Source organism: Pinus tabuliformis, chromosome 4_1 (assembly GCF_031772625.1).
Source record: "Pinus tabuliformis cultivar Carrire ecotype Pingquan chromosome 4_1, CPIR1, whole genome shotgun sequence".
Lineage (NCBI taxonomy): Eukaryota > Viridiplantae > Streptophyta > Pinopsida > Pinales > Pinaceae > Pinus > Pinus tabuliformis.
The window spans coordinates 555,905,174-555,924,239 of NC_142303.1; positions in this window are offsets into that span (position 1 = coordinate 555,905,174).

Here is a 19,066-nt window from a genome sequence, read left to right on the forward strand (position 1 = left end):
GAGACTAGGTCACATATGACAAAGCTTATGTTAAAAGCAATGATAGATATATTAAAGAAATGTGATGAAGGATAATACAAATGTTGTGATGGCTAATATATTGATATATTAAATGGTGTAATAAAGGATCATGTAAGAATTATTACAAGCATTGCAGTGAAGCCTATGTGAAAGTGTTATTTTATTCATTACTTATCAATATGGTTGAGGAAGTCCACCATATGTTTTTGTTTTATCTCTGCTCATGGATTTTGGCACGTAACCAAGTATTAAACATGGGTAACCCATTTAAATAATTTTTTATCTATTTATAGACCCATTTTCTAGTCTGTGGAACCTTGCAGCATTGAAGGATGGTCACACAGAAATGTCAAATGTTGCATGCAAAGGAGTACATATTAAACTCTACTAAAGGATCATTATATCCAACGCGATGCAACACAGTGCTATTAATAAATCATGTGATTGAGATAATACAATACAAGGAAATGTTGGATGGGACACAACTACTTACAACACATTTTTGGCTTTTAGTGGGCGAGTGGGTATATGGAAAGAGATGCATCTGTGGGAAAAATTGAAGCAAAAAATTGCAAAAGGATAACAATAACCTATCACCATTTAATGAGAGATTATCAAATTGAGCATACAATGGAAGCATACCATGTTATAATGTGTGGAAATCCAATTTGTGTGAAAAGAGGAAATTGAGTATTAGCTATGAAAATCATCCAAAACATGGTTGGGAAAGCTTAGAATCATCATGCATGGGCTACACATACCTTCGCAATATTGCAGTGCAAAAAAGGACTATATAAGGGTCCGAAATTGATGTTTTCTTTTTGTTAATGTATCATATTTATCGTATTTTTCTTTGACTGCAAATGTATATGACCAACGTAATTTTCTTGCAGGCCGAAAAGAGGGAAAAATAATGTGGAACTATGCATAAACAAAGGAACATGGGATCAAGATGGTGGAAAACTATAGGGCAGTCCCATGAGGATTATGGACAATAATTAAAAATATTAGGTGAGATTGATTATCAAGAGGGAATGATGTAAATTCCCTTAAGCGAGTGGAGCCTAAAGAGAAAATATTTTCAATGGTATCAACAACAAGGTCATGCGCAGTCTCAAGAGAGATTTAATAGGAAAATAATGTAGAAGTTAGTGAGCAAGTCTCCATCATAGTTGGCATTTGAAAGGGATTTTGCTCCTTTTTCCAAAGGATAGAGGCAACTTCATTTTATGATAACTTCTGCATCCTAAGTCAGTTCTTGCCCATTCAAGTTGCAGTAGATTCAAAATGAGACGATCTCTCCAATGGGGCTAGTTCCAGGAACTTCCTTGGGCTTTCATTTTTCCTCAGTGAGGACCACTTAGACTTAGGAGTCTATCCAAAATCCATTTTGTTTCAGCAAACAACAAATGAATGCATGGGAATCTATGCGAGAATTGAAGAACTTCTCATTCATAACGTTGCCAATTTAAATATACGTGCCACAAGCCCATAAAAATTCAATAGTAGGATGGGAGAAATACATACCATCCCCAAGACCAAGCCCCAACCTCACTACAACTCCTCCTACTATCTATCAAGAGCATAATGCCTCTAGCTCCTTAAGAATAAATCAACTATCTAATTCCTAGCCTAGCTCAAGTGTTAAAGTCCTTTACAAATTAGGCACGGGGGTATATTCATAGAAGTGAGGTGGCCTTTCACCTACCATGACCTTATAGATACACTCATGACTCAACTTCCTAATGACTCTTTCACTTTGAATAACTTTGCATCGATTTTCATTTATTATTTTTATAAATGTGCCAAAAGAATATTTACATTATGATAATAAAGATTCAAAAGATACAATAGTAAATCATGAAGCTTCCAAGTACATTGTGATCTTGGAGAGATAAATATTTCTATTGATAATTCTGAACTTGTATGAGATGTTGGGTAAGAACTAGGATATGGTGAGAGAAATGTATGAGGATGGAAGGACGAGCAGCATGCTTAGAAAGCAACTGAATTCCATGAAGGAAGAGAAGTAGTTGCTTGCTCACAGATTGCAGGAAATGGAGAGGCAACTTTATATTGCAAATATGAACTTGAAAAGGATGCATGAGTTGGAGTCACAGCTCTTTGTTGCCAAAGAAGCCTTAGTCAAGTATCAACTTGAAGAAGAGGTAAGCCATTCCATTTTGTCTTCAAATTCTTCTAAGAATGCTCATATTGGTTCTTTTGAAAAACATACTAGAGGCATAGGTTCCAAGCTAATGTCCAAGATGGGCTATGAAGGCAAGGGCTTGGGAAAGCATGCACAAGGTATTATTGAACCAATAATGGTTGAGGAAAGGCCTAAATATTTGGGTCTTGGCTATGGACAGTCTTATGGAGAGAGTTCCAAAGCTGCCATGAAAGCCATTGAAACCATTCCAAGAAGGAGTTTCATTGCAAGTCCTCTATCTCAAGAGTGTGAAGATTGTGCTCAGGATGAATGCAATGGCTTGAAACATCATTTGCAGGGTGTAGGTGTTCAGAAGAACACCCTTGAACCAGACAGTTGTGGAAACTCTGATAGCCTTGAAGAGATTGATGGTGTTCCAAAGGGAGCTACTTCTTCACTCAATTCACCTCCTCATGAAGGCAATAAAGGTGAAAGAGAAAGGTATAAATTGAGTTCTAACCATATTCCTTTTGATTTTGCAAAGCATGGTAAATTTCCACATAGATATGGGAAAAGAGTTGTTTGTTCCTTTTGTGGTTTGGATAACCATCATGTTTCTAGATGTTGGAAGAGAATGGCCACATATAGGAAACTTTTGAAGGAAAAGAAGCAAGTAGCCAAAGGCCCATTGGACAAGGCAAATCATGTTGTCAAGAGGATGCATATGTGTTGCACTTACTGCCATAAGCAAGGGCATCTTGCTGAAAGGTGTTGGACTCTGAATCCAACAATGCTTCCACTAAGGCTAAGGGATAAGGTGGAAAGAGAAGATGGCAGAAATGGAAAGGAAGATTCCATGACTGATGTGTCTCAGAATGATTGAAATATTGATGCTGATGTGCAGACAAAGGAAGGACCTTTGAAATGGATTGGTAAGAAATGGTTAGAGTTCTTATCCAATTAAAGATTGCATGTCTATTGATGCATCTGGTTGCATTTCTCTGTTGATTGAATGCAAGTTGCAGGTTTCTACCAAGAAGGTGAATGGATAAGTTGAGTGGGAAGCTCACTTTGTTTTTGCAACATTATATTTTATTTCAGCTTCGAAAGTACAATGTGCTTAAGCAAAAGTTGAAGGATGAAATGCATGCATGAGATGATGTGCATGAACACAGGGATGTTGATGTTTTCCTTGTTTTCAGAACATGTGTGTGATTGACTTGAAGGGTTGATTGCTTTAAAGGAATTTTTTGTGGGCTTGTTATCTAGTCCATCATTTGTATGCAGATGTAAGACATGGAGATGTTCACAAGATGTGAAAATCTATTTATTTTGTTGAAGCAGGAATTTAGTCCATCCAGTTGTTGTCTGTATGCCTGTTGTTGTTAACAGTGTTGTTGGCATCTTGTCAAACAGGTACAAATGAAAGTTTTGTGGAGCAAATGTACTTCACATTTGTTTGAGCCACCTTGGATCAATGATCAAGGAAAAGAAGTTCAAACTACCTTCTATAGCCATTTCAGTAGAAGTTCTGCAGGAAGGCAAGGAGGAAGACAACTCTTCCCAAGAAGACCAGCCCATTTAGGAAGGGAAGTGGTTAGAAACTTTGGTTCAGAGGCACTATGCAAAGGCAAGTGTAGGGAGGCTGAAAGAAGAGGGTGAGTCACTCTCATTTACTCTTCAGATTAGTATATCAGTCTTTTGGAGACCAAAAGTTATTTTAGTGGGAAGGCATGATCCAAAATGGATTTTGGATAGACTCCTAAGTCTAAGTGGTCCTCACTGAGGAAAAATGAAAGCCCAAGGAAGTTCCTGGAACTAGCCCCATTGCAAAGATCGTCTCATTTTGAATCTACTGCAACTTGAATGGGAAAAAACTAACTTAGGATGCAAAAGTTATCATAAAATGAAGTTTCCTCTATCCTTTGGAAAAAGAGAAAAATCCCTTTCAAATGGGTCCTAAAAACCCTTTAAATCTTCAAGTCTTTTAAAAATCCAAAAATCTATTGCAAAAGGAGAAATTTTGGAACAGGCGGATAACACTATCGGGCCTTAAAAACATGAAGAAAATCATGAAATGAGGCATATCGGAGGCCTGAATAGTGGTTGAATAGGAGCCGTCGGATCTAGCCGATTAATGGTCCAGATATGATCAACAATCGCAATCAGTGAAGGTAGTCAAAGGCAATCGGAGGCATGCATGTGATGGGACTGGCCGATGCGATACCATAATCACCAATATCAGCAGATCACAATCAGCGATCACAGTGGAGTGCACACTAAACGTCCCAAGGGTATGTGCGATTTGTGATTGTGACAAGTCACATCACAATATCGTAATCAACGAATGCAAAGGAGTAGGGCCGTTATATATATGTATTGCAATGCGATAGCTGGACCCGACAAGGATTATAAATTCGATTTAAAAAGATTTGAGGTTCGTCAAACGACGGATTTTTGTGTATTTTCACATATTTCGTTTTTAAACGAAATACAAAGGGGAAGCACAATGCGATGAAAAATGAACCCGAAAGGGTTCCAAAATGAAATTTCATAATATTTCAAGTCCACATGAAGTCCATTTTAACGTATTTTCAACGTTTTAACGTGGTTTCCAAATACAAAGGGAAACCATGGAATGGACCAATTGCGATTGCGATATATGATGGAAGGCGGACCCAATGAGGATTTTAGGGGTGATTCCATGGACTTTCACATCCGGATTTCGCACCCGATAATGTTTTTCCTGTTTTTGAACGCATTTCTCTGTGTAAACAAAGAATGCCAAAATTCGTGGATTTCAAGCATCGATGCACTCTTTTGTTTTGGAATAGGTGGCATTCATCCCGAGAAGCGTTTAGCAATGATTGCTAACATTCAGAGAGGGATTTGAGCGAGCCAAGACATGAAGATGAAGGGGCAGTGGCTGGAAGCAAAGATCTTGAGAGGGAAAATGAAAAGACAGTGTTGATTTGGCTTAAAAAGCCATGAATAGAAGGTTGCTGCGGTGGTTGGTTGCTGTTGGGTTATTGGTCATCATGGGGAGCTGTTGCTGAAGCCAAAGCAGGAAACTAAGGCCAAGATGCAGTGCAGAAGCCAAGAAGGCAGCGCTGAGACAGCGCAGAAGCAAAGGTGAATGTGCATGAGCTGAGATAGAGCCAAAGAGCCAGAGCGCTTGACAAAGAGGAGACACTAGAGGTTGGAGGTGTGGTAAAGGTAGAGCCGCAGAGCCAGAGAGCTCAAAACTGACTTCTATGAGCCATGAAGCTACGGGGAAGTTGCAGAACAACAAAGAGACCAAAATTATCTAGCTATTGCTGGTGATTTCTGAGTTGAAGATAGAAGAAAGAGTCTAGGGACATTAAACAATTCTGAGGAAGTCAAAGCCAGAAGCTCAAAGGAGTTCAAAGCATTAACTGAAAGAATCAATCTAGAGAAGCCTAGATCTATTTGCAGTTAAAGGATAGCCAAGGGTAAGATGGTATTCTGAGCCCATTAGTTCATTTGTAAACCATATGGAGTTGAGTCATGGACTTGTAAAATAATTCAGCCATAATCCCAAAGAGCGTAATCGACTTGATTAGAGCTCAAGGAGACGTAGCCCAAGATATCAGGGTGAACTCCATATTACATTGTTGTCTCAGGTGTTGTTTTAATGCTGCATTATACACTGATATATGCATTTATGTATATGTTCAAGCACATTTAAATATCAGCATACACAACAGATTTTAAAGCTCATAAACAGCCAACAATAAATATAAGCATATGCCTATACTTTAAAGCATTTCTTAATTCCGAATTGGTTAATTAAATAAAGACTTGGGAAAATTCAAGCTTTGGAAGTGGGAGAGGTTCCTGTAAGCTAGAAAAGAAGCCTAGGAGCCCCATTTTCAGATCATTTTCACTAGCTAATTGGTACTCCAATTAAGTTTGCATGCATGATTTCATGTTGGATTTAGGTCAATGAACTAATTCGTGACTATGGATTATATGTTTTTTTTTAGTCTTTTCTTTCCTTATTTCATGTAATGCTAGGAATTAATTGTGAACTAATTTACAGTTAGTCTCTAGTATCTTCTCACTTGTATATTTTAAGATGATGTTAGATAATTGGTCTCTGTTAAGGCACATAATTCTTATTGTTTTGTTGTTAGGTCCTTATACATCATTTAGCTAGATTGGCAATTGAGAGTCAATTTCATCCTCATTCTTTAGGCATATTGTACTTTGTCTCACACTCATCTCTACATTAGATAACCAAGAGAAAAACTTACATGGTGGTGGTCAAGCCCACATACCAGATGGGGCTCCTATCCAAAACAGAGTAAGGTCTAATTTGGACTTCACACCCGGGAGACCCCATAACTATTGGCAATGCATTCTTCACAATCAATGAAGGTGGTGCTAAAAGGAGAGTCAATTGACAAGCTAAGCCTGTGGAGCCATATCTAAACATCATATCTTCAAATGGCTCTATCCTAAATCTTTATCCCGGATTGTTTTTCTAAAAGTATAAATCTTTCAATCCCCATCGAAATAGTTCATCACTTGTCATAGAATAAGTTTTGATGGCTAGGGTGAGATATTTGTGCTAGAACATAAACGTCAATTCCTTCAGTTTTGTGATTTTGATGAAGTACATCGTGAAGATGTTTCTTGCAAACTTTTCACCCTTACGCTTGGAGGTCACGTCAAAGAATGATACAAAATATTTCCAGTTACATTTATCCATTCTTTCAAGCAATTCATCAAGGTACTTCATTGTGCTTTTGACATGTATGATTATTAAAGTTTGTTTAAAAGGACAAATGAAGCTATATGGAACCACATGAATCATTGAAAGATTTTTTTGATAGGCTTGTCCATATTTGTTATAAACTTCCTAAGAGAGACATGGATTGGATTTAGTTGGATGAAAAATTTTGAGATTGGTTTTCCTTTCTCTACAACAATTTCAATCTGAAGCAGAGGTTGATTTTGGTGATAATTCTAGTAATTTGTAAATTACAAATCAGCCAAATCTTAACCCTAATTTTCTCTTTCCAATTTTTGTGAGTCAGAAAGAGTCTCAAGCCTCTAAGGAGGAAAGTACCATCTTTGAAATTCCTCATCCTCCTTCAGCTTCATTACCTAATGAAATTTTTGTCATTAATACTTTAGGTAATGATGAGAGTTTGCAGGAAAAGGAACCAAGTTGTCTTTATTTCAAAGCTCCTATAATTTTTGTTGAAATAAGACGACTTGAAAATCAAGTTGATAAAACACCTCTTCCTATTGATGAGACCCAAATAAATCCTAATGAACATATTCTAATATTTGTTCATCAATCTTCTCATAATATGCTCCCACCTTCATCTATTTCCAATGACCAAGGCCCTATCTTGGATGATATTCAATGTGAAATCAACCCCAATGAGCATAATATAGATGTTAATTTGTTGAATCAAAATCTTAAATTAGATGTGGTATAATGTGATATTTCTTCAAGGGATTCTTTGCATCCTTTTTCACTCATGACTCACTCTTTGTATCTTGATCTACTTGATTAATCTTATAACCAACAACCACTCCAAATGTTATTGATTCTCATTATGTTGGGTTAGGTAGCGACCAGGTAAGATAGGAACATATTACATGTGGAGGAATTAAAGAATATGAATAATCCTCATCCTTATACTAATTTTCAATCCTAAACAAGTCAAGATGATGACTCCCCCACTCAAGTCATTCATGAAAACCCTCTGATTAATGACTCTCCATTGATTGTCAACAATGAATCTCATGTTTTACATGATCAGTCAAGTGAAATAGAAATGTGTAATCAAACCAATGGTTCTAGAAACTATCATCATGTTGACAATTACCTCACTAATGTATGGGATGATGGATGTCCATAGTCATTTGTTGATTTGAGAATCCCTTGAGAACATGTGGATGTGCTAAATTTAGATCTAGAATCTAAAATGATTATAGAATATTTTTTTATGGGAATTGATGCTTCTTCCCATTGAACCCACCACTCCTTGTTTCTTGCCTTGTTTAGTGAATTAGTTACCATTGATAATAATTTAAATTCTTAAGACAATTATTCTAGAAAAATGGATTTTAAGCAAGCACAAGGCCATAAATATCACACACTAAAGAGGAAAAGAATGAAATTATTTTCCAACACTCATTTGGTTTGAAAACTTGGGCATGGGAAAAGCAAAACTCTTTTTATATCACTCATGAAACCCTTTCAGCTCAGTCATCTCCATTTATGGGAATAGGAGAATATTTTATCTTGAATGATCAAATTGATAATTCTAACGGTTTCCATTCAATCAATGATGATCTTGCTAATGTAACTGATGATGGATTCCTATAGACAATTGTTGATTTGACTGAGCCACCAAAATTTGATCATCCTACATTTGAAGGTTTAGGGACTTTTCAAGAAAGTGAGGCACTTCTACCCTCACAAGATTCTCGTTTCAACACTATCACACCAGATCAAAGCTCATATTTGAAATATTCTAATTTGAGTGATGTTCCTTTGGGAGAATCTTTTCATATTATGTTAGCCATTATGCACTACTCCTTGTACTCTGATTTGTTTGTTGAATCAAGTACACCAACAATTGTTTTAAATCCTTTAGGTTCTCACCTTACTAGTGCAGATTGTGACCAGGTACAAGTTGGTTCTATCTTAAATTTAGAAGATGAAAAGAATAAGAATATTTCCCATCTTTCTTTTGCTTTGTAGTCCATTGTATGTAAGGGAGGAAATCACATGAATCATCTCTTTCATGAAACTCATTTGGTTGATTCATCTGCATTTTTAAGACTAGAAGAATATTATGTCTTGGGTAACTAATTTGTCAATACTAGAACATCTGATCAAACCAATAATATAGTCAATAATGATTTTTATGTCACAACTAATGGTGATTGTATGCATTCATCTGTTGATCTTATGAAGCCACTGATATTCGATGATCTACCATTTGAAGGTTTAGAGGTTTGTTAGAATGATGAGGCACTTCAGCTCTCATTGATGACTATGTCAAGTCCTCACGTCCTTGACAAGATCCATGAACAACAGTAGATTAGGGTTTCCGCACTAGATTCTTCTCATATTACAGTTACACCAAATGAATGTTCATGTTCAAAATATTTTCATGGTTTTCAAGTTGGTCGTTTTGAGTATCATGATAGGATTGTTGACTGGTTGGAAGAGTCTTATTTAGTGAATTCCTCTGCAAATAGGGGACATCTCATCTCTCTTGTGCTTGATTTAGGGTTAAAAATGAATGAATGCATACCATGGATAAATGTTCAGGATTTTCAAGTTTATCATTCTATTTATCAAGACAAAGTAGCAACCTAGTTAGAACAATCTTGTTTGGCATGCTTTCGTACTAGAAGGTGTGACCTTCTTTCTCTTATGCTTGATTTAGAGGTAAATATCTTAGTTTTTGCAAAATACTTTATACTTGTTTTCATAGCTGTCATTTTTGTTTCTGTAGGTCAAGAAAAACTACGATGGTTGCATTGGAAGTTTGACTTCACATTACCTGATCTAATCTAAGGTTAAATTAGGGTTTAGGTTTAGACTAATTAAGGTTTTCTTGTTATAATAATCATGCATGCAATTTTTCGTTGTATTTTCTTTATTGCATGTAGTTTTTTTCATTTCATAATATTATGCACTTATTTGGCACTCATCCTTGTATAAATTAATGTGTAGATTCAAAATTTCTCATGAAATTTACAAAATCACAGGACTTGAAGCTACTCTACTGATCTGTGGAAGTTAATTCATTATCTAGAGCACAAATCATAGACATAAAAAAAAGTAAACATCACACATGCATAAATATTTATCTAGGGGAAAGCAACTTCTCAAAACCCCTTCCTATCTGTATTACAATAATTAGAGAATAGAGATGAAATACATATGCTTTCTCAAGCATAAGCACACCCTACGAGTGTATAGTCTATCCCTCTACCTGATTGACTGACTCTGGCCAACACTTAACCAATTTTCAAGCCATCCAAGCTCCTATTTTCTTGCATTGATCCTTGAGTAAATTATACCCTATTATTTAGGAAATTCCCTCTATTCAATTGCACAATTCCTCTAGGTCCTTCCTCTGACTGCATGCACCACCAATACACATGGGAATATGCTACAACTGATAATACATTACCTTGGAATCAGTTAACTAGTTGATCATTGAGTGTGGTTGAAGTTCCACTTCCACAACTTGACCTCCACAGGTTCTTCTAATGGTTAGAAATAGTTTAATTGAAATAGATTGCTACAAATTTGCAATAAATCATACTGAAATAAACTCAAGTTTCCCACAATCAAATTAAATGAGTTTACTAAGGGACAAGTGCCATGTCACCTTAGTTAACTACCTCCAATATTTTTGCTGAAATAAAAATTTTAATTTTCTGTAGTTTGACCAAGGCAAAGTCAAACTAAGATTTTATTGCTGCATTTTTAACACTCCCTATTAGCAATAAAAGGATTATCAACCACCCCTATCTTGCACCTATGGAAATCGAACTTCCCTCTTGATAAGGCCTTTGTCAAAATGTCAGCATCTTGTTCCTTTGTCAAAGTGTATTGCAATAACATTATCCACCTCTGCACACAATCCTGTAAATGGTGATACTAGATATCAATATGCTTGGATCAATCATGAAAAAACATGATTTTAAGAGATTTTTTATGCAACTCTAATTACCACAGTAAATCACAGTTAGATCCATTCATCAAACCAAACAAGCCAACAAGTATCTTTCTCATCTAGATTGCCTCACATGTTGCTTGACTTGTAGCGATGTATCCTGCTTCTGTTGATCTAAGTGCCACAAATCTTCGCTTCCTATTGTACCAAGAAACTTTTACGAACACAACACTAAAAATTCCACCTGATATATTCTTTTGGTCTATTAAACTTCCCACCCAAATTGCATATGTGAAGCCACATAACTTCACTTCCTCTATCTATCTATACCATAGTCTAAACTGGGTAGTCCCTCTGAGGTACCGTAGAACATGCTTAGATGCCCTCCAAAATAGTTTGATTGGCCTAAACATAGCTTGGTTCAACTGGTTTACTACATAGCACATATATGGTCATGTGTTCATAAGATACATGAGTGAATCCACCAACTGTCGATAAATAGTAGCATCCACTTCCTCAACTGAAGTGGCATCCTCTTTCCTCCAGTTGGTTGCTAGAGGTGTCTCCATGGGTTTTCATTTTTCCATGAAGAACTTCTGAACTATCTTGTTGGCATACTTTCCCTAAGAGACAAATAATTCCCCATCACCTTTCCATACTTCAAATCCAAGGAAGTAGTGCATGAGACCCATGTCCTTCATCTCAAACTCTCTTGCAAGGTCCTCCTTGCAAGATTTGATCAACTACTCATCACTTGTCAAAATCAAGTCATCAACATATAAGAAAATCATAAATAATTAACCTTCTAACAAAAATATGATAGAGGTTTGGATCCGCTTCACTTCTAGTGAAGCCCAAACTAGTGAGATAGACATCAATCCTGGTGTACCAAGCACGGGGTGTTTGATTGAGACCATACAATGCTCACTTGAGTCTTCACACATGAGACTCTTGATCAAAAGTATTGAAGCCTTCTGGTTGCTCGATATACACCTCCTCCTCAATAAATCCATTGAGGAATGTTGTTTTCACATCCATTTGGTGGATCTTCCACCCCATCTGTGCAACCAGAGCAAGGATTGATCTGATGGATGAGTACCTTGCTACAAGAGAAAAGGTCTCCTCATAGTCAATCCCCTCAACCTGAGAGTACCTCTTGGCTACAAATCTGGCCTTGTACTTTTCTATGCTTTCATTTGTTGCATGCTTCACCTTGAAGATCCATCTCAAACCCACTATTGATTTCTCTGTTGGTCTTGGGACCACTTCCCAAACACTGTTGTTTACAATGGATTTGTACTTCTCTAAAATTACATCAATCCATATAGGTTTATCTACTACTTCCTCAAAAGAGCATTGCTCCATCTCTACTATCTTGGTCATTAGAGCCATGTAGCTAGTGTAGTGATTTGGTGACCTTCTATTCCTACGATGATTTGAAGGAGCACCCACATTCTCCCTCGTATCCTGCACAAGTATCTCAACTTCCCTAGTTTGTTTCCTGCCTTCTCTATAAGGTTCTGCTTGAGTGGATGTCTCCACTCTCTACTCCTCAACTTGTGGCTACTCCACAACATCTTGAGGCTCCTACTTTGGAGATAAAATCTCCTCCTCTGGTGGGATCTGAATCTCCCTCTCAAGAGAGCACCGCATGGCTTTTTCTTCATCAAATTTTACATCCCTTTGCACAACTGTCATTTTGAGGGATGGAAAATACACACGGTAGTTGTGGGAATTTTCTGTGTAGCCCATAAAACCCCCAACTCTGTTTTTGACTCTAGCTTCGTCCTTGATTCTTTGGAAACATGGAAGTAGACAGAGATACCAAAAATCTTGAAGTGTGACACATCCAACTTTCTTGTTGAGAAATCCTCCTTCATTGTAATCAACCCACAAGTGTAAAGGTAGGCCTTGGTCATGCAATATTGGGTGTGGAGCCTGATTATCTTCTTTATTTAGAGGTATCACCGCATTGGACCCCAATTCGTAATGTGGTAGAAACGCCGCCCGTAATATTTGCATTGCAAGGGGGGTCCGGGGGGGTGGCTGCGATCTTTGGGAGCCCCCCCGCTGGCGGGGGATCGGGGGAAAAAACCCCAAAGCTAAAAATAGATGTAAAATTACCTTGTAAAATGTTGTAATTTTGTAGTCAATCTGGGTCGTTCATTAGGCGGATATTTGACAGTAGAAGTTATGTTTACTTTAGGGTTTTTTTTCCCTAGAAGGAAACCCCTCACTATATATGAGGGAATTGTATTGCGTCTATGTAGATCTATATTCTGAGCGAGAAATAGAGAGGATATTGAGTGAGAGTGAAGAGGGTATTACAATGGATCTGCTATAGGTTGTATCTCTTCAATTTGCTAGATAATATAAAAGGAAGGATTGGTTGTTTCTCCGTGGACATAGCCCAAATTGGGTGAACCACGTATATCTATGTCTCTCTTGTTTTATGTGTTTTCTGTGTTTATATTTTTGCATTATATTTTATATGTTCCATTTCTCTGTAATATATAATTTTCTAACAATTGATATCAGAGCCGAAGGTCTACTTGGATCATAAACTCACAAGAGAGAAGGTTTCCTGGTTCAAGCGGGAGCAATGGCAGAAGATGGTAGGTTTAGCGTCAAAAATTTAACGGCCAAAACTACCAGCTATGGAAGATGTAGATGGAAGATTATTTGTACCAGAAATATTTGTACCAACCATTGAGCAGAAAGAAAAAGAAGACGACGAGTATGACAGACACGGAATGAGATATTCTCGTCAGAAAGGCACTTGGAACAATACAGTTGTGCCTAGTGGCATCGGTAGCCTTTAATATTTCAAAGGAAATGACAACAGAGGGTTTAATGTCTGCATTGGCCAAACTATATGAAAAACCCTCAGCCTCAAATAAGGTATTTCTTCTGAAGCATTTATTTAATATGAAGATATCAGACGGTGGATCTGTTGCTGATCATTTAAATGAATTTAATACAGTTACCAATCAGTTAAGTTCTGTAGGGGTAAATTTTGATGATGAAGTTAGGGCTCTATTAACTCTATGCTCATTGCCAGAAAGTTGGAATTGTTTAGTTATGGCCATTAGTAACTCTGTCTCTGGATCTAGTACTTTAAAGTTGATGATGTTGTCGTGCAATCCTTAGCAAGAAAATGTGACAGAAAAGCTCCAGTGTGACATCGGCTAATGCTTTGACTGCAGAGACTAGGGGAAGAAAAATGGAATGAGGAAAGAGCTCAGGATATCACAGTAAGTCAAGGAAAGGCAGATCCAAGTCCAGATCGAGGATAGTGTGCTGGAAATGCAGGAAGAAAGGACACCTGAAGAAAGACTGCAAGTCTCATAAGGGAAAAGAAGGAGACGCACAACAAGAAAGCAATCATGAAGTGAATGTGACAGGCGATGTGTTGCAATATGCTTTGATTATTTCATTAGAAAATATTATCGATGCCTGGGTGGTAGATTCAGGGGCCTCATTCCATGCCACACGTGATATGAAACATTTTCATGGCAATGTTCAAGGAGATTTTGGACATGTTCGATTGGGTGATGATAAACCCTGTAAAATCATTGGAATGGGTATAGTTTTCATAAAAAAACATAATGGAAATAAATGGCTATTGAAAGAGGTAAGGCGTGTTCCAGATCTGAAGAAAAATCCAATTTCAACAGGGCAGTTGAGGGGTGAAGGTTGTGTAACTAATTTTACAGATAGAACCTCGAAGGTCACTAAAGGAGCCCTGGTAATAGCAAAAGGAGAAAATGTTGTTACATTGTATTTATGCAATGGTATTTCTAATTATGTTAATGCTTTAACCTCTACAGGAGAAGATATCTCATTGTGGCATCATAGGCTCGGGCACATGAGTGAGAAGGGGCTGCAGATTCTTCACTGAAGAAATCTGTTGCCAGGTTTGAAGCATGTTGATTTAAAATTCTGTGAGAATTGTGTTTATGGAAAACAGAAGAGATTCATATTCCTTAGAGTTGGAAAAGAAAAGAAGAGAGAAAAATTAGAGCTTGTGCATATAGATGTATGGGGACCTGCTCAAGTATCATCTCTCGGTGGCTCTCATTATTATGTTACTTTTATTGATGATGCAACCAGAAAAACCTAGATTTATTGTATTCGAAATAAATCTGATACATTTGATACTTACAAGAAATGGAAAGCTTTGGTTGAAAATGAGACAGGAAAAAGGTTGAAGTGTCTCAGATCAGACAATGTAGTAAATATTGCAACAAAGAGTTTGATAGGTATTGTTCATAGAACGGAATTCGCAAAGAGAAGATAGTTCCAGGAAGACCACAAGAAAACGGTGTGTCAGAAAGGATGAACAGGACAATCATGGAGCGTGTAAGGTGCATGAGATTGCATTAGATACTATTGTTTAACTAAGAAACAGAGGGCCTTCAAGTTCCTTGGATTATGGTATTCTAGAGGAGGCATGGATAGGTAAAAAGTTAAACTATTCATTTTTAAATACTTTTGGTTGTGAAGCCTTTGTCCACATTAATAAAGAAAATAGAACAAATCTTGAGGCAAAATCAAAGAAATGTACCTTTACTGGATATGGTGTTAATGATTTTGGTTATCTCTTTTATGATTATGAAAAACAAAAAATCATTAGAAGTAGAGATTTCATATTCAATGAAATGGTTTTATATGAGGATCAAATGCAGGAAAAGGAACAGGAAAAAGAAAACAGAGAATATACAGTCCTTGATGACATCACAAAAAAATGAAGGTGCCTGAAAATCATAATGATCAACACCCAGAACAACAAAAACAACCACAATAGCAACAAGCACCTCAAACACCTGAAAGTGTTGTTATAAGATCTACCATGATAAGTATACCCCCTGAACAATACTCTCCTTCATTATATTATGTATTGTTGATTGATTCTGGTGAACCAAAATGTTATGAAGAAGTGGTGCAGGTAGAAACTAGGAAGAAGTGGGAGCAAGCCATGAAAGAAGAGATGGACTCCTTACCACATAACTAGACTTGGGACTTAGTCAGGTTGCCTGCAAGTAAACAGCATTGGGTAATAAATGGGTTTACAGGTTGAAGGAAGAAGATGGAGGTAGAAAAAGTATAAATCTAGACTTGTGGTGAAGGGGTTTGCACAGAAAAAGGGTATAGACTGTGATGAGATATTTTCTCCTGTTGTTAAAATGAATTCAATCAGAACTATTTTAAGCCTAGTAGCAGCTGAAGATTTTCATCTTGAGCAGTTATATGTAAATACAACCTTTCTCCATGGGTGTTACAGGGAAAAGTGTCTATGCATAACTGCTAATCCCACTAAGGCGGGTAGCTACCTTAGAAACAAACAAAGTAAAACTACTTTCGTTTTCCTTTATGAAAGATAGATGAGAGAAGAATAAAGGAGACCAACCTCTGTCTTGTGCTTGGTTCCTTGCTCGATTCCTCTTTCTTCTGATAGTCCTTTACTACTCGCTTTCTTGTATACCCAGCTTCACGGAGTACCTGTAGAATCAAAGTAGCATAACACTATACGAGAACATGGATCTATTATCATAAAAAATCTAGGATCAGATGTAAATTGACCATAAAAATGCACAAAACATAGATTACACAATAGTATGGAGGAAAACTTGAATAGCTTTATTGATAATCAAGAAAGAGCCAAGAGAGTTACAACCAGTTGTTCTGACCCAGCATCATCCTCTCAGCAATTAAGCCCTTCTTCACCTCATGAAAAGCTTAGATCACCCAACACTATGATGTTGCCTCAAGAAACCAATAGCAATTCCTTACAAGATGCAAAATTCCAGCCTCTAACCCCTGGATCTCTGGGATGAGAGATCTATATATAGATATTTGCAGAGGTGTGAGTCAGCTCTGGGTTTTTGATTAGTGTCTTCTCTCTAATAGTTCTTGATTCCACTTGGAGATCTCATTGATCTCTTACTCATCCTTGGGTGATTCTGAGAGGCAAGTGTCACAGGAGAAGTTTCTGGAAGATTCCATGATCATCCACCTCGCAAACTGTCTCCGCCACTTGTCTTTTCTCGTCCATCGCACCCCATAGAAGGGCTTTTTGAAATGCAACGCACTTCTCGTGTGTACAAGGTGAGATGCATCGCACCCTGGCCATGGAGCAAGTGAAATGATCCAGTTTTGACCAGTTCTGAGTAGTTTTTCATGGAGAACTTCTGGGAGATGATGTAATCAGTTGACCTTGTTCTTTTAGGGGTTGGAACAACACCTTTAGGGACTTAGGAGCCCTTGGTTTATGGACATTTATGCTTGGGGTTGGAGTGCCCAAAAATTTCTATAACAGTTGCCCCTAAAGCATGAGGTCGTTAATCTTTTGATGTCGTGTGAAATGCTTTATCATGAGGATCTGAAGTTCTTTCAAGCTGGAAGGAGACCTGTAATAAGATACAATACAATACATTATCTTCATAATATTTTCATGATCTAGCTGAGGCGGGCATTCCCATGCTCAGCTTTTATAAATTCATTTTTCATGTACATGAGACAGACAATCGTCTGAGTGTAGACTGATGATTCTGGTAGAGCCATCATCCCTTAGATTGGACGATTATCTATGCAGCAATGATGTACATTTGATGTCTTTATTTTCCTGAATATATATCGCAGCCCGGATGGATGAAACTAGATTCGGGGTCTTCAATCTCGTTCGATCTTCACTCAAAGTACAAGTTGATCCATGTGAGAGATGTTTTGGAGTTGAACATGGAAAGACATTGCCTGATTACCAACCAATGATGTAAGTTGTTAACAGGCGCGAGAGGAATCACCGATAATGATAATGATCCTCAAGGTACTGCAGTACAATTCATGTGGTGTGAATAAGGGACTTGGAGTTGAACATCACGTAAAATCTTTTGGTTGAAGGCCCTTGATGTAAACCTGTCGCCGGAAGTGAGAAACTTGCCATTGAGGCATGCAAGCTTCAAAGTACTGAAAGGGTTGTTCCTAGATCGACTTCTTGGATAATGAGTTGATGTCGACAAGAAGCGATCTGTCATAGGAGGGCCTTAGTGAATCCCACATCAATCACACGGAACGGAGCAAATGATTTTAATGGAGGTGAAAACGATCTGATGATATAAGGTTCAGGGTGGCGGTCATGAAAGAATGGAGCGTAAATGTATTGCAGTGGGTGAGACACAGGTGAATTCTCTGAGCGACTTATCTTGAACATATCGGCGACACTGACATGATGGATTGGTAGCATTACCCCAAATGTGGATGCTGTGACGGAACCATGGTGATGTGACCAGTGAATGGAACAACCCAACCCGACTTGGATGCGGAGTGAAAGTGTCATGTTCAAGAGCGACTTGCTACCAACAAAGTTTCTTCAAGTTTTCTTCCCACGTTTTCCCAGTCATTGCTGACCAGTACCTCTTTATTTTTGTCAAGCTTGAGGAGGATAACATATGCTTGTTCTATAATTTTCCCTTCGGGCAAACCCATCGCTATGTTTTAATGAGCCTAGCGATAGTGAAACTCGTTCTTGTCTGTTATGGACAAGTTTGTCACTATTAGGTTTTAACGAGTTTAACGACAAAGATAACTCGGTCCTTTTCAATTTTAGAGACTCTGAAAAGGGATGTAAACGAAACTCCAAAAATTCTTTTTCGTCGTCTAATCCCTTAGGTCCAAAAAAGTATAAAACAATACAGAAGGGATGAATTTTCAGTACTTTTAACGAGGCGAACAAAGCAAGCGCTCGATCTTTTTGTGTAATAATCCCTCAGGTCCAAAAAGATTAAAATCTAAAGGAGGGATATCACTTCCGGTCACTTTAACGAGCTGGAGAGGCCAATGGCTCGACAATCTTTTCATATTTTACGAGTCAGCTGAAAAGAGCTTAAAGGAGACTCGTTTTTTGAGGAACGAGTGATAAATTTGGGTAGCAGCTGATTCCAGGTAAGGTTTGGAATTTCCCAATCACGGCAGTGTTACAAGGATGGCTAATAGAATCACTCTTCGCAGTTGTTCCTCAAAAGGGGTAAACAATCAAGTGGAGGTGAATGATCAGCCAATACAAAGTGGAGGTGATGATGAGAACACGACCAAGGCTTCAAAGGCTAAAGTACTACATTCACGATGGTTATTTACCGGAAATTGGTTCATTTTTAATGAGCTTAAACATTGGGGGAAACATTTTCTCATTGCTTATGTTTATTTTTTAACGAGC